Source organism: Panthera leo, chromosome A1, assembly GCF_018350215.1.
Source record: "Panthera leo isolate Ple1 chromosome A1, P.leo_Ple1_pat1.1, whole genome shotgun sequence".
Classification (NCBI taxonomy): Eukaryota; Metazoa; Chordata; class Mammalia; order Carnivora; family Felidae; genus Panthera; species Panthera leo.
Genome location: NC_056679.1, coordinates 20,487,276 through 20,496,493, shown reverse-complemented (window position 1 = coordinate 20,496,493; position 9,218 = coordinate 20,487,276).

The window sequence follows — 9,218 nt, the reverse complement described above, 5'->3', positions numbered from 1 at the left end:
ATAGGAATAACAAGGGAAGTAAAAAAAAAAAACACAAAAAGAAACTACTATGGTGTCTTTGAGGTGTATTTCAAATTAGAAGGCACTTAAGCGAAATGTCTTTTCTGTGAGGACATTTTTAAAAATAAGATCAATTTCCAGTTTCCCAGGCAATTCCACATGTCAGGAAGCTTATCTACCTACTTGACTGACTCAAGTATGAAAATGATAGTAACAACTTGATGGACAGTCAGATAAAGCTTGGTAACTTTTCCTCACCAACCACTGGCCCCATAGGAGATATTAATCACTCCGGTTTTTATTTTGTATCTGATGTTTTAAAAGTAAAACCTAAGAAATTCATTTCCATGTGTTTAGGTTGAAAGAAAGAGAGAGAGAGAGAGAGGTTTCACTCAATCTATTTCAGAAAATATAGGCACCTTGAGACTGAACATTTCTTTCAGTCTTGGCCCAAAGGCAATCACATTAGGGACATTGCATGCATTTGGGGTGATAAAAATTGAGCTGTGGTCTATCCTATTGCATAATTTTCATTCTAAAATTACTTGCACTGGACATAATGACCCCATCAGTCAACCTATCATCTGGTTAGTTAAATGAAGTAAAATAATCTCAGCTGGTCTCGGAGGAGTGGGGCTGAGATTTCCTGTGGGTTTGTTCTAGATCTCTGTCAGCCAGCCAGCATTGGCTCTTACCTTCCGTCTCTACGGCAAAGACTACTCAGGCCAAAGGAGAAGCCGCTTTAGATGAGGTCTGTAACCCAAGATGGAAGCACTTAACTAAGCCAAGTTTTTTTTTTTTTTGTTCCCCCCCCCCCCCTTTCTGGTAGATCTAATGCACAGTGATTGTTCCTAATTAGGCGGTCTTACTTGAAAAGTACCCCCCCCGCCACCACCACCAAATGCCAAGAGGGAGCTCTCTTTAAGTGTCTTTGAAACAAAGATACATTGGGGTAGAAAGTCAGTTTTCACTTAAGAAATCACAGCTGCATAAACAATGTTTGTTCACTACAAGAAGAAAATTTATAGTATTTGTCAGGAAAAAATAAACACATTGGGACTGTTTGTGACAGTGTCACACTTTGTGATCCTTTGAGCCAGGCAACACAAGAAACAGATCAACAATGGAGGCAACTTTCTCATAATGTTTTGGAGCAGCTTTTTGTTTCCTTACCCATTTTCTATTTCACTTTTCAAGAGGACCTATATTTCTATGAATGTTGGGGAAAAAAGAATAGAGTAGTAATGGATCCTTTACTATCCTCATTGTCTATGTTTTCCGGAAGAGAAGTTCTCCTTAAAAACAAAACAAAACAAAACAAAATAAAACGCAAAACAAAAAAATAAAAAGATAAATTCTCTTATGAATTTTAGCGGTTGTAGGCATTCATTCCTGGTCTTGGGATTTGACCCAGCCTTAGAGCAATGTTTTCCAGACTAAATTTCATGGAGAGTTAAAATTGGTTTTAAAACCAATACAGAGTTTTCATCTTTTAATTTTATAAAGAAAGGTCATTTAAACAAAACAGAATATTTCTATCATCTACTATAACCCTCATTTTTTATAAGAAATGAATATTTTGAGGCACCTGGGTGGCTCAGTTTGTTGAGCGACCGACTTCGGCTCAGGTCATGATCTCATAGCTCATGGGTTCGAGCCCCACATCGGGCTCTGTGCTGGCAGCTTGGAGCCTGGAGCCTGCTTCGGATTCTGTGTCTCCTTCTCCCTCTGCCCCTAACCCACTCACTTTCCGTCTCTGTCTGTCTCAAAAATAAGTAAACATTGAAAAAAATTTTAAAAAAAGAAATGAATATTTTAATACCAGAAGAGAAAGGACAGAAAAGCAAGTGTAAAAACCTCAAAACAAAAGACAGAGCCTTTCACGGAATACATTTAACTCTACGAGACAACTGAATCTATTTTCCCGAATTTCTCATTCCACTCCTGAAAGTTGAAGACCATGTCAACAGCTGGCCCCGAGGCACGACTGGCATTTGGAATTCACTAGATTAGGGCAAGGCCACAGAGAACTTCTGGTGCCAAGGGCTATAGAAAGGGGAGGCGTTTTGTTGAGTGCTGCCCATGCCCTTTCGTGGTCATCCATCATTACCCCATAGCTCAGCAATCTGTAAGTGTTTTTAAGGGACCTTGGGGGAATTCAACTGTTGTGGATTTTTCAGTTTATTTAAAGGTTTGGCAAAATTTTCATTAAACACCCCAAAAGTTTTAAATCTTTAAGCCTCAGTGGAATTTCAAAGAGCTTAATGATATATTTTTTTTAATGACTGGACCCTAGAAAATTATTTTTAAAAGTAGGGTTACTATAAAAAGGGTTCTGAACGTTTTTAGGACAGCTTATGGTACCAGTGAAAGCACATAGACTTCTTGGTGGTTTCATGCAGGAAGGTGTGCGTATGCATGTGTGTGCGTGCACATGTGTGTCTGTGTGCACGTATGTGTGGCACGTATGTGTGGCACCAAGGAGTGCCCTGCTTTTATTTGTCAAGGCCACAGAAACTTGTTGCCATGACCCTAATAGATAAACTCCATGCTTTGGAGCCTTTATAGGGGGCACGTAAACAGAAAAGGAAAGGCAGATCAGAAGAGCGTAGGCAGAAAGTAAATGTTGAGGACCCAGAGAAAGCAGTGAGAAGGGGACGTATCCAGAGATGCACAAGAAGGAAAGATACCAAGGAGAAGTAGGGCCCATATCAGACTTCATACAATGAGTCCTCGGGTCTCCATGGATATATGGCTATACCGAGTGGAGCCTCATGAGTTTGGTCCTTTACATAGAACTCCTATCTGTTTAACAGAAATGCTGATAATTGGCTGGAACCTTCTGTCCCTAAAAAGATTGTAACGATTGGCATTTCTGAGAGGGAAATCTGCTCATCTACAAAAATTACCCAGCGGGGACTTCTGTGGTTAGGCCCAGGGAGAAAATGGACCCATTCAACAGGTTTAGCATTAATGCTCCCTTCTGCCTATCACCAGCCAAGCTGAGTAGGCAAAGACTAGCTATACCGGCAGCTTGATGTGTTTGAGTTTTGGGGTCTACCAGAGGGAAGCCTGAATCAGAAGTCAGAAGAACTGAATTGGTCTCTATAATCTTAAATATATTTAATTTTGTTTTGAATGTTTATTTTTGAGAGAGAGAGAGAGACAGACAGAGAACGAGTGGGAAAGGAGCAGAGAGAGAGAGAGGGAGACACAGAAGCAGGTTCCAGGCTCTGAGCCGTCAGCACAGAGCCTGACGTGGGGCTTGAACTCATGACCTGTAAGATCATGACCTGAGCCAAAGTTGGACGCTCAACCGACTGAGCCACCCAGGCGCCCCGGTCTCTATAATCTTGAAAAAGTCACCTAAATTTTCTAGCCTTATACTTAAAAATCTAGAAGAAAAAGAAGGTTGGTGTTTGTCAGTTTTTGGGTTTTGTTTTTATTACAGTATTTACTTTGTGCTTTTTTTTCAGTAGCAGAATCCTGTTTTCACAAGAAATGCTATTTGAAATTGATATAAATAAATAACCATGAAGCCAACCTGATATTGTGGAAAATACCATGGGGATGGGTTCTGGAAGCCAGACCTGAGGCACCCCTGTGGGCTTGGCCCATCTTATCTTTTCTGAGACACTTTTGGTGAAATTGTGGGGTAGATGGGATTTGACATCCTTCCAGCCCCCACAGCAGCTGACTCTATGCTCCAGCTACAGAAAATCTATTTGGGTGTGTATGTGTGTGGTTAACGTTTCAAAGATGAGTGTTAGTCTGTACCTGGAGATACAGGGTAAAGGGCAAGAAAGGCCATGGCAAGATAAACAGCTTACTCCTAAATACACCCAAGAAAAATAGCTATGAAGGTCCTGAGGTCTAGCACAGGGCAATACCATAAGTTACATCAGCAGAAAGGCATAAACTTTCATCTACTGAATAAAAACAAGTGTCTTTCAATCAACCGCAGTTGGGATTCAGGGCTAACTTGTTGATATGCGAAGTTATATATAGTTTTATGTGCATAAATCTACTTCGTAGATAAATATATTTAAAACAATGGAGAAAATCTTGATATGAATGTAGCAAAAGCTATGGAATTAATGCAAAAACAGTATGTCTTAAAATTAAGACTTCTTTTCCAAGTTTAATATGACTTGTTGCCTATGAAAAACAAATGCTCTGAAGGGATAAAAATGAAATAAATTATTCCTTTCCCAGAGTAATCTACAGATACAAGAACTCTTCAGTGCGGTGGTATGTGTCTGGCGAAAAACACACTTAAATTTATGCATCTGAGGGGCGCCTGGGTAGCTCAGTCGGTTAAGCGTCTGACTTCAGCTCAGGTCACGATCTCACAATTTGTGAGTTCTAGCCCCGAGTCGGGCTCTGTGCTGATAGCTCAGAGCCTGGAGCCTGGTTCAGATTCTGTGTCTCCCCCTCTTTATGTCCCTCTCATGCTCATGCTCTGTCTCTATCTCTCAATAATAAAAACGTTAAAAAAAATTTTTTTAAAAATAAACAAATTTATGCATCTGAGTTTTACCAAAAGTGTTGTTAACCTTGAGAAGAAGGATTTAAAGAAGAGTTTAAATATTCTTTCTTGATTAACTAAAAAGTCTCCATAATTTCTTTGAAATTTTTGATATCAAATACATAAACACTTTAAGGTAAATAATAGAGATCTTTGGGTTAAATATTAAAGTGATGATTCTGGAATAATATGGTAAAATAAACCAGTGCTATGTTTTATGACTCGCCATCTGAGGAGACAAAATGCATTATTTATAAATCTAGTATTTATAAATAAGTAAGTTCTATTTACTCTCCATGATACACTTACCTTATATAAATTATACCAAATCTCCCACTGATTAGATTGAAAAAATTTTTTTTTCTCATTTGTGTTTTTATTTATTTTTTTAATATAATTTTTGTGAAGTTGGCTAACATACAGTGTGTAAAGTGTGCCCTTGGTTTTTGGGGTAGATTCCCGTGGTTCATCGCTTACATACAACACCCAGTGCTCATCCCAGCAGGTGCCCTCCTCCATGCCCATCACCCACTTTCCCCTCTCCTCCACCCCTCCATCCACCCTCAGATTGTTCTCTGTATTTAAGAGTCTCTTGTGGTTTGCCTCCCTCCCTCTCTGACTGCGGGTGAAATAGATTTTTTAAGAGATATTTCTGTCCATAAAGGCATTCTTATTATCTATTTTACAATGAAATAGTAAATGCCATATTTTGATCTTTGAAATAACCAATTTATATTAAAGAGATTGAGCTTTTCTATTTCATGGCTAGAATAACAAAAAAAAAAAAACACAAAAGATGGCATTTTAAGCAATGTGTGTTTTTAAATTGAATTGAGCTTCAGCATGGAAAGTGTTTAAATTAGCAAAGTATTATCAGCCATACCTGGTAAGATCAAACAGGCAGTTTTTTACAATCTAATTTAAACTCCAGAAAAATGTATTAGAAATGTAAAAGGCTGGCTCTTCACCTATTTGAACAAGGTCATTGTCACCACTATAATATTTTAAGAGGCCTCTTGTGAAGTGAAAATATGGGAAATCACTTAAAAGGAAGAGTCACACTTGGAAATATTTAGTTCATAATATGTGTTATATGGGTTGGGAGAGAGTAATACACATATGGAAATTCATTCTACCAGCCCAAGAAAAGAAAATACTTTCACTCTAATGATTTTGATGAGGATTGTGATGGCAGTCATTTTCATTAACTAGAATTTACCAACGTAGCAGGATTTCCAGTTATGAACATTGTATAAATTTTACAAAACTCCTTCATTTAGGAAATGAATTTTGAAAACAAGAAAGTGAAACAAATAGAAGCTGACTTCATGAGTCCTTAGCTCTCTTCTTCAACCCAACTTAGTCTCAGTCTAGAAAAAAACAGGCCCAACATTGATAGAACGCCAAATAACACAGGATGTCCATCCACGCAACCACCCATCCATCCATCTATCCAACCAACTATCCAGCCATCCAGCCAGCCATCCAACCATTCAGTCATCCACTCATACTTTTGAGAGAACTAATTTCGTGACTGAATTGAGTTTTAAATTATGTGGTTTATTCATTAATACTCAATGAATGAGTATTTATTGATATGTTGTTTATTCCCATAAATTATGTTGTTTCTACAACAAACTAATAATAAACAATTATACCTAACATATGTAAATAAATCACAACTCTTCCTTTTGTCCTGGTCATCTCAGCTAATCCATGCTTCGTAACAGTGGGATCTAGAATGGAGTAATTATCATTCCCTTACAAGATTGAAAAGCCAGAAGCTAAGGGACATACAGAGCAGTCACTCTATAAGTTAGCCCTAGAGCCAGAGCTAGAACTCACATTTTCTGACACATGAAGCTGTCTACTTTTTATTTTGATTCTCTGGTTCCATCTTTACTTCAGGGAGACAAAAGAAGCCATACTATCTCTCCCATGTCCCCTTGTGAAGAGGGGAGAAAAACCAGCCATGAGCCACAATGAGCAAAACAATGTGACATTGGGGAAGACCACAAGCATTGGAATCAGGCAGAAACAGCTTTATATCTTGGTGTCCACACTGCTTTCTGCAGGAGTTTGGGCAGGTTCCTATACCTCTCTGAGCCTCAGTTTTCCCAGCTTTATGTTTTTTAATATAATTTATTGTCAAATTGGTTCACATACAGTGTGTACAGCGTGCTCTTGGTTTTGGGGGTAGATTCCTGTGGTTCATCGGTTACATACAACACCCAGTGCTCATCCCAACAAGTGCTCTCCTCAATGCCCTTCGCTCATTTTCCCCTCTTCCCACTCCTCCCCATCTACCCTCAGCTTGTTCTCTATATTTAAGAGTCTCTTATGTTTTGCCTCTTCCCTCTCTGTTTGTAACTATTTTTTTCCATTCCCTTCCCCCATGGTCTTCTGTTAAATTTCTCAGGTTCCACATATGAGTGGAAACATGATATCTGTCTTTCTCTGACTTACTTATTTCACTTAGCGTAATACCTTCCAGTTCCATCCACATTGCTGCAAATGGCAAGATTTCATTCTTTCTTGTTGCCAAGTAGTATTCCATTGTCTATATAAACCACATCTTTATCCATTCATCAGTTGATGGACATTTAGGCTCTTTCCATAATTTGGCTATTGTTGAAAGCACTGCTATAAACATTGGGGTACATGTACCCCTATGAATCAGCACTCCCGTATCCTTTAGATAAATTTCCAGTAGTGTTATTGCTGGGTCATAGGGTAGTTCTATTTTTAATTTTTTTGAGGAACCTCCACACTTTTCCAGAGTGGCTGCACCAGTTTGCATTCCCACCAACAGTGCAAGAGGGTTCCCATTTCTTCACATCCTCGCCAGCATCTGTTGTTTCCTGAGTTGTTAATTTTAGCCACTCTGACCGGTGTGAGGTGATATCTCAGTGTGGCTTTGATTTGTATTTGCCTGATGATGAGTGATGTTGAACATCTTTTCATGTGTCTGTTGGCCATCTGGATGTCTTCTTTGGAAAAGTATCTGTTCATGTCTTCTGCCCATTTCTTCACTGGATTATTTGATTGTTAAAATTATTTGATTATTAAAATGAAGATAATAATGCTATTTTTGCAGGCTTTAAAATAATAATTAAACTGTGTTTATAACATATACATAGCTTCTGGCACATGGTAAATAACAAGTGAATAAGTGGGAGATATTTTTTATTAATAAAGGGGAAGACTATGCCTGCTTAAATTAGATAATAAACATTTTATTATCAACACTTTTGTAGAGTAGCTCACTGGTCTCTATAGATTTCTTCTGCAAATCCCAGCCTTGTGGTCACCAGACCCCTTGAGTGACACACAGTTAAGGCCAAACAATAGCCACTCTGCCAACCCAACTAAAGGCCCACAGCATACAGTGCCCATAACATGATCCCAGGAACATAAGATGAACACTTATCACTGTCTAGACCAGAAGTTGCAAGCTTGGGAGCCAGCCTCATAAATTAAATGAAAGAAGCAGGCTGAGGCTTGACCGTGGGAAAGTTGAAAGCATGCATCCTCTCAGGAGGGAGCAGCCCTGAATTCCAGGAGACTGGAAGCCTCATTTAAGGGGGGTGGAGCAGGGATAGCAGAATGGGGATAGCAGTGTTTCCACCTCAGTGTTTCAGGAGAAACTGGAAGTCCTGATTATATGAAATCTCCCAGTGTCTGGATGTGGCTGACAAAATCACTCTCTCTGGGTCCCATAAAAGATATTCACAGCCCAGCTGGGCCCACAGACTATTATTTGGGACTCTATTCTGCACCTCCAGGTAAGGGGAAAACTCACTGGACTTCAAAGGAAAGCATAATAGCTTTTCAGTTCATATTTGTCTGCCCTTCTGTTCACATCCAATCACATGAATGACTTTTTCTGAACACAGACCAGAATATCTACATCCCTATTGCCCTAAGATACTAGAGTGAGAAAGTTGGATGATCAGAATCTTGAATTGTGCAAGAAAATTCCTTGTGCTGTTAACACGCATCCTTTGATAGAGTCTTGTCTTATTTCCGAGTGAGGTGTCCTCTGGCCATAGTCTCCTGAGCCTGGGAAAGAATCTTCCCTCCAGCTGGAGTGCCAGAAGTGGCTGAGCTGCCCCTGGGAAACTGGTTTGCCTACATCTTTAGACTATGAGAAGCCTCACCGGCTGTTTTTCTCTTGTGGTAACTGCCAGGAAGCTGAAAGCCAAATTTTCTAGCAACTGTTTACCTGTGTTTCATGTGCTTATCTTCGTCCTAACTTCATTTTAATTTTCCGTTTTAAATTTTAAATTTATCATTGAAGTATAATTGGCATACAATGTTATGTTCGTTTCCGGTGTGCGACATATTGATTTAACAATTCTGGGCATTACTCAGTGTTCACCACGACACTCGGATAAGTATAATCACCATCTGTCACCATTGAAAATTATTACAATATTATTGACTATATTCCCTATGCTGTACGTTTCATCTCCATGACTTATTTTATAACTGGAAGTTTGTATCTCTTAATACCCTTTATTTATTTCACCCCCTACCAACCTCCATCTGGCAACCACCGGCTGGTTCTTTGTATTTAAGTGTCTGTTTATTTGTTTGTATGTTCATTTGTTTTGTTTTTTATATTTCACATATAAGTGCAATCCTCTGGTATTTGTCTTTCTCTGACCGACTTATTTCACTTGGTATA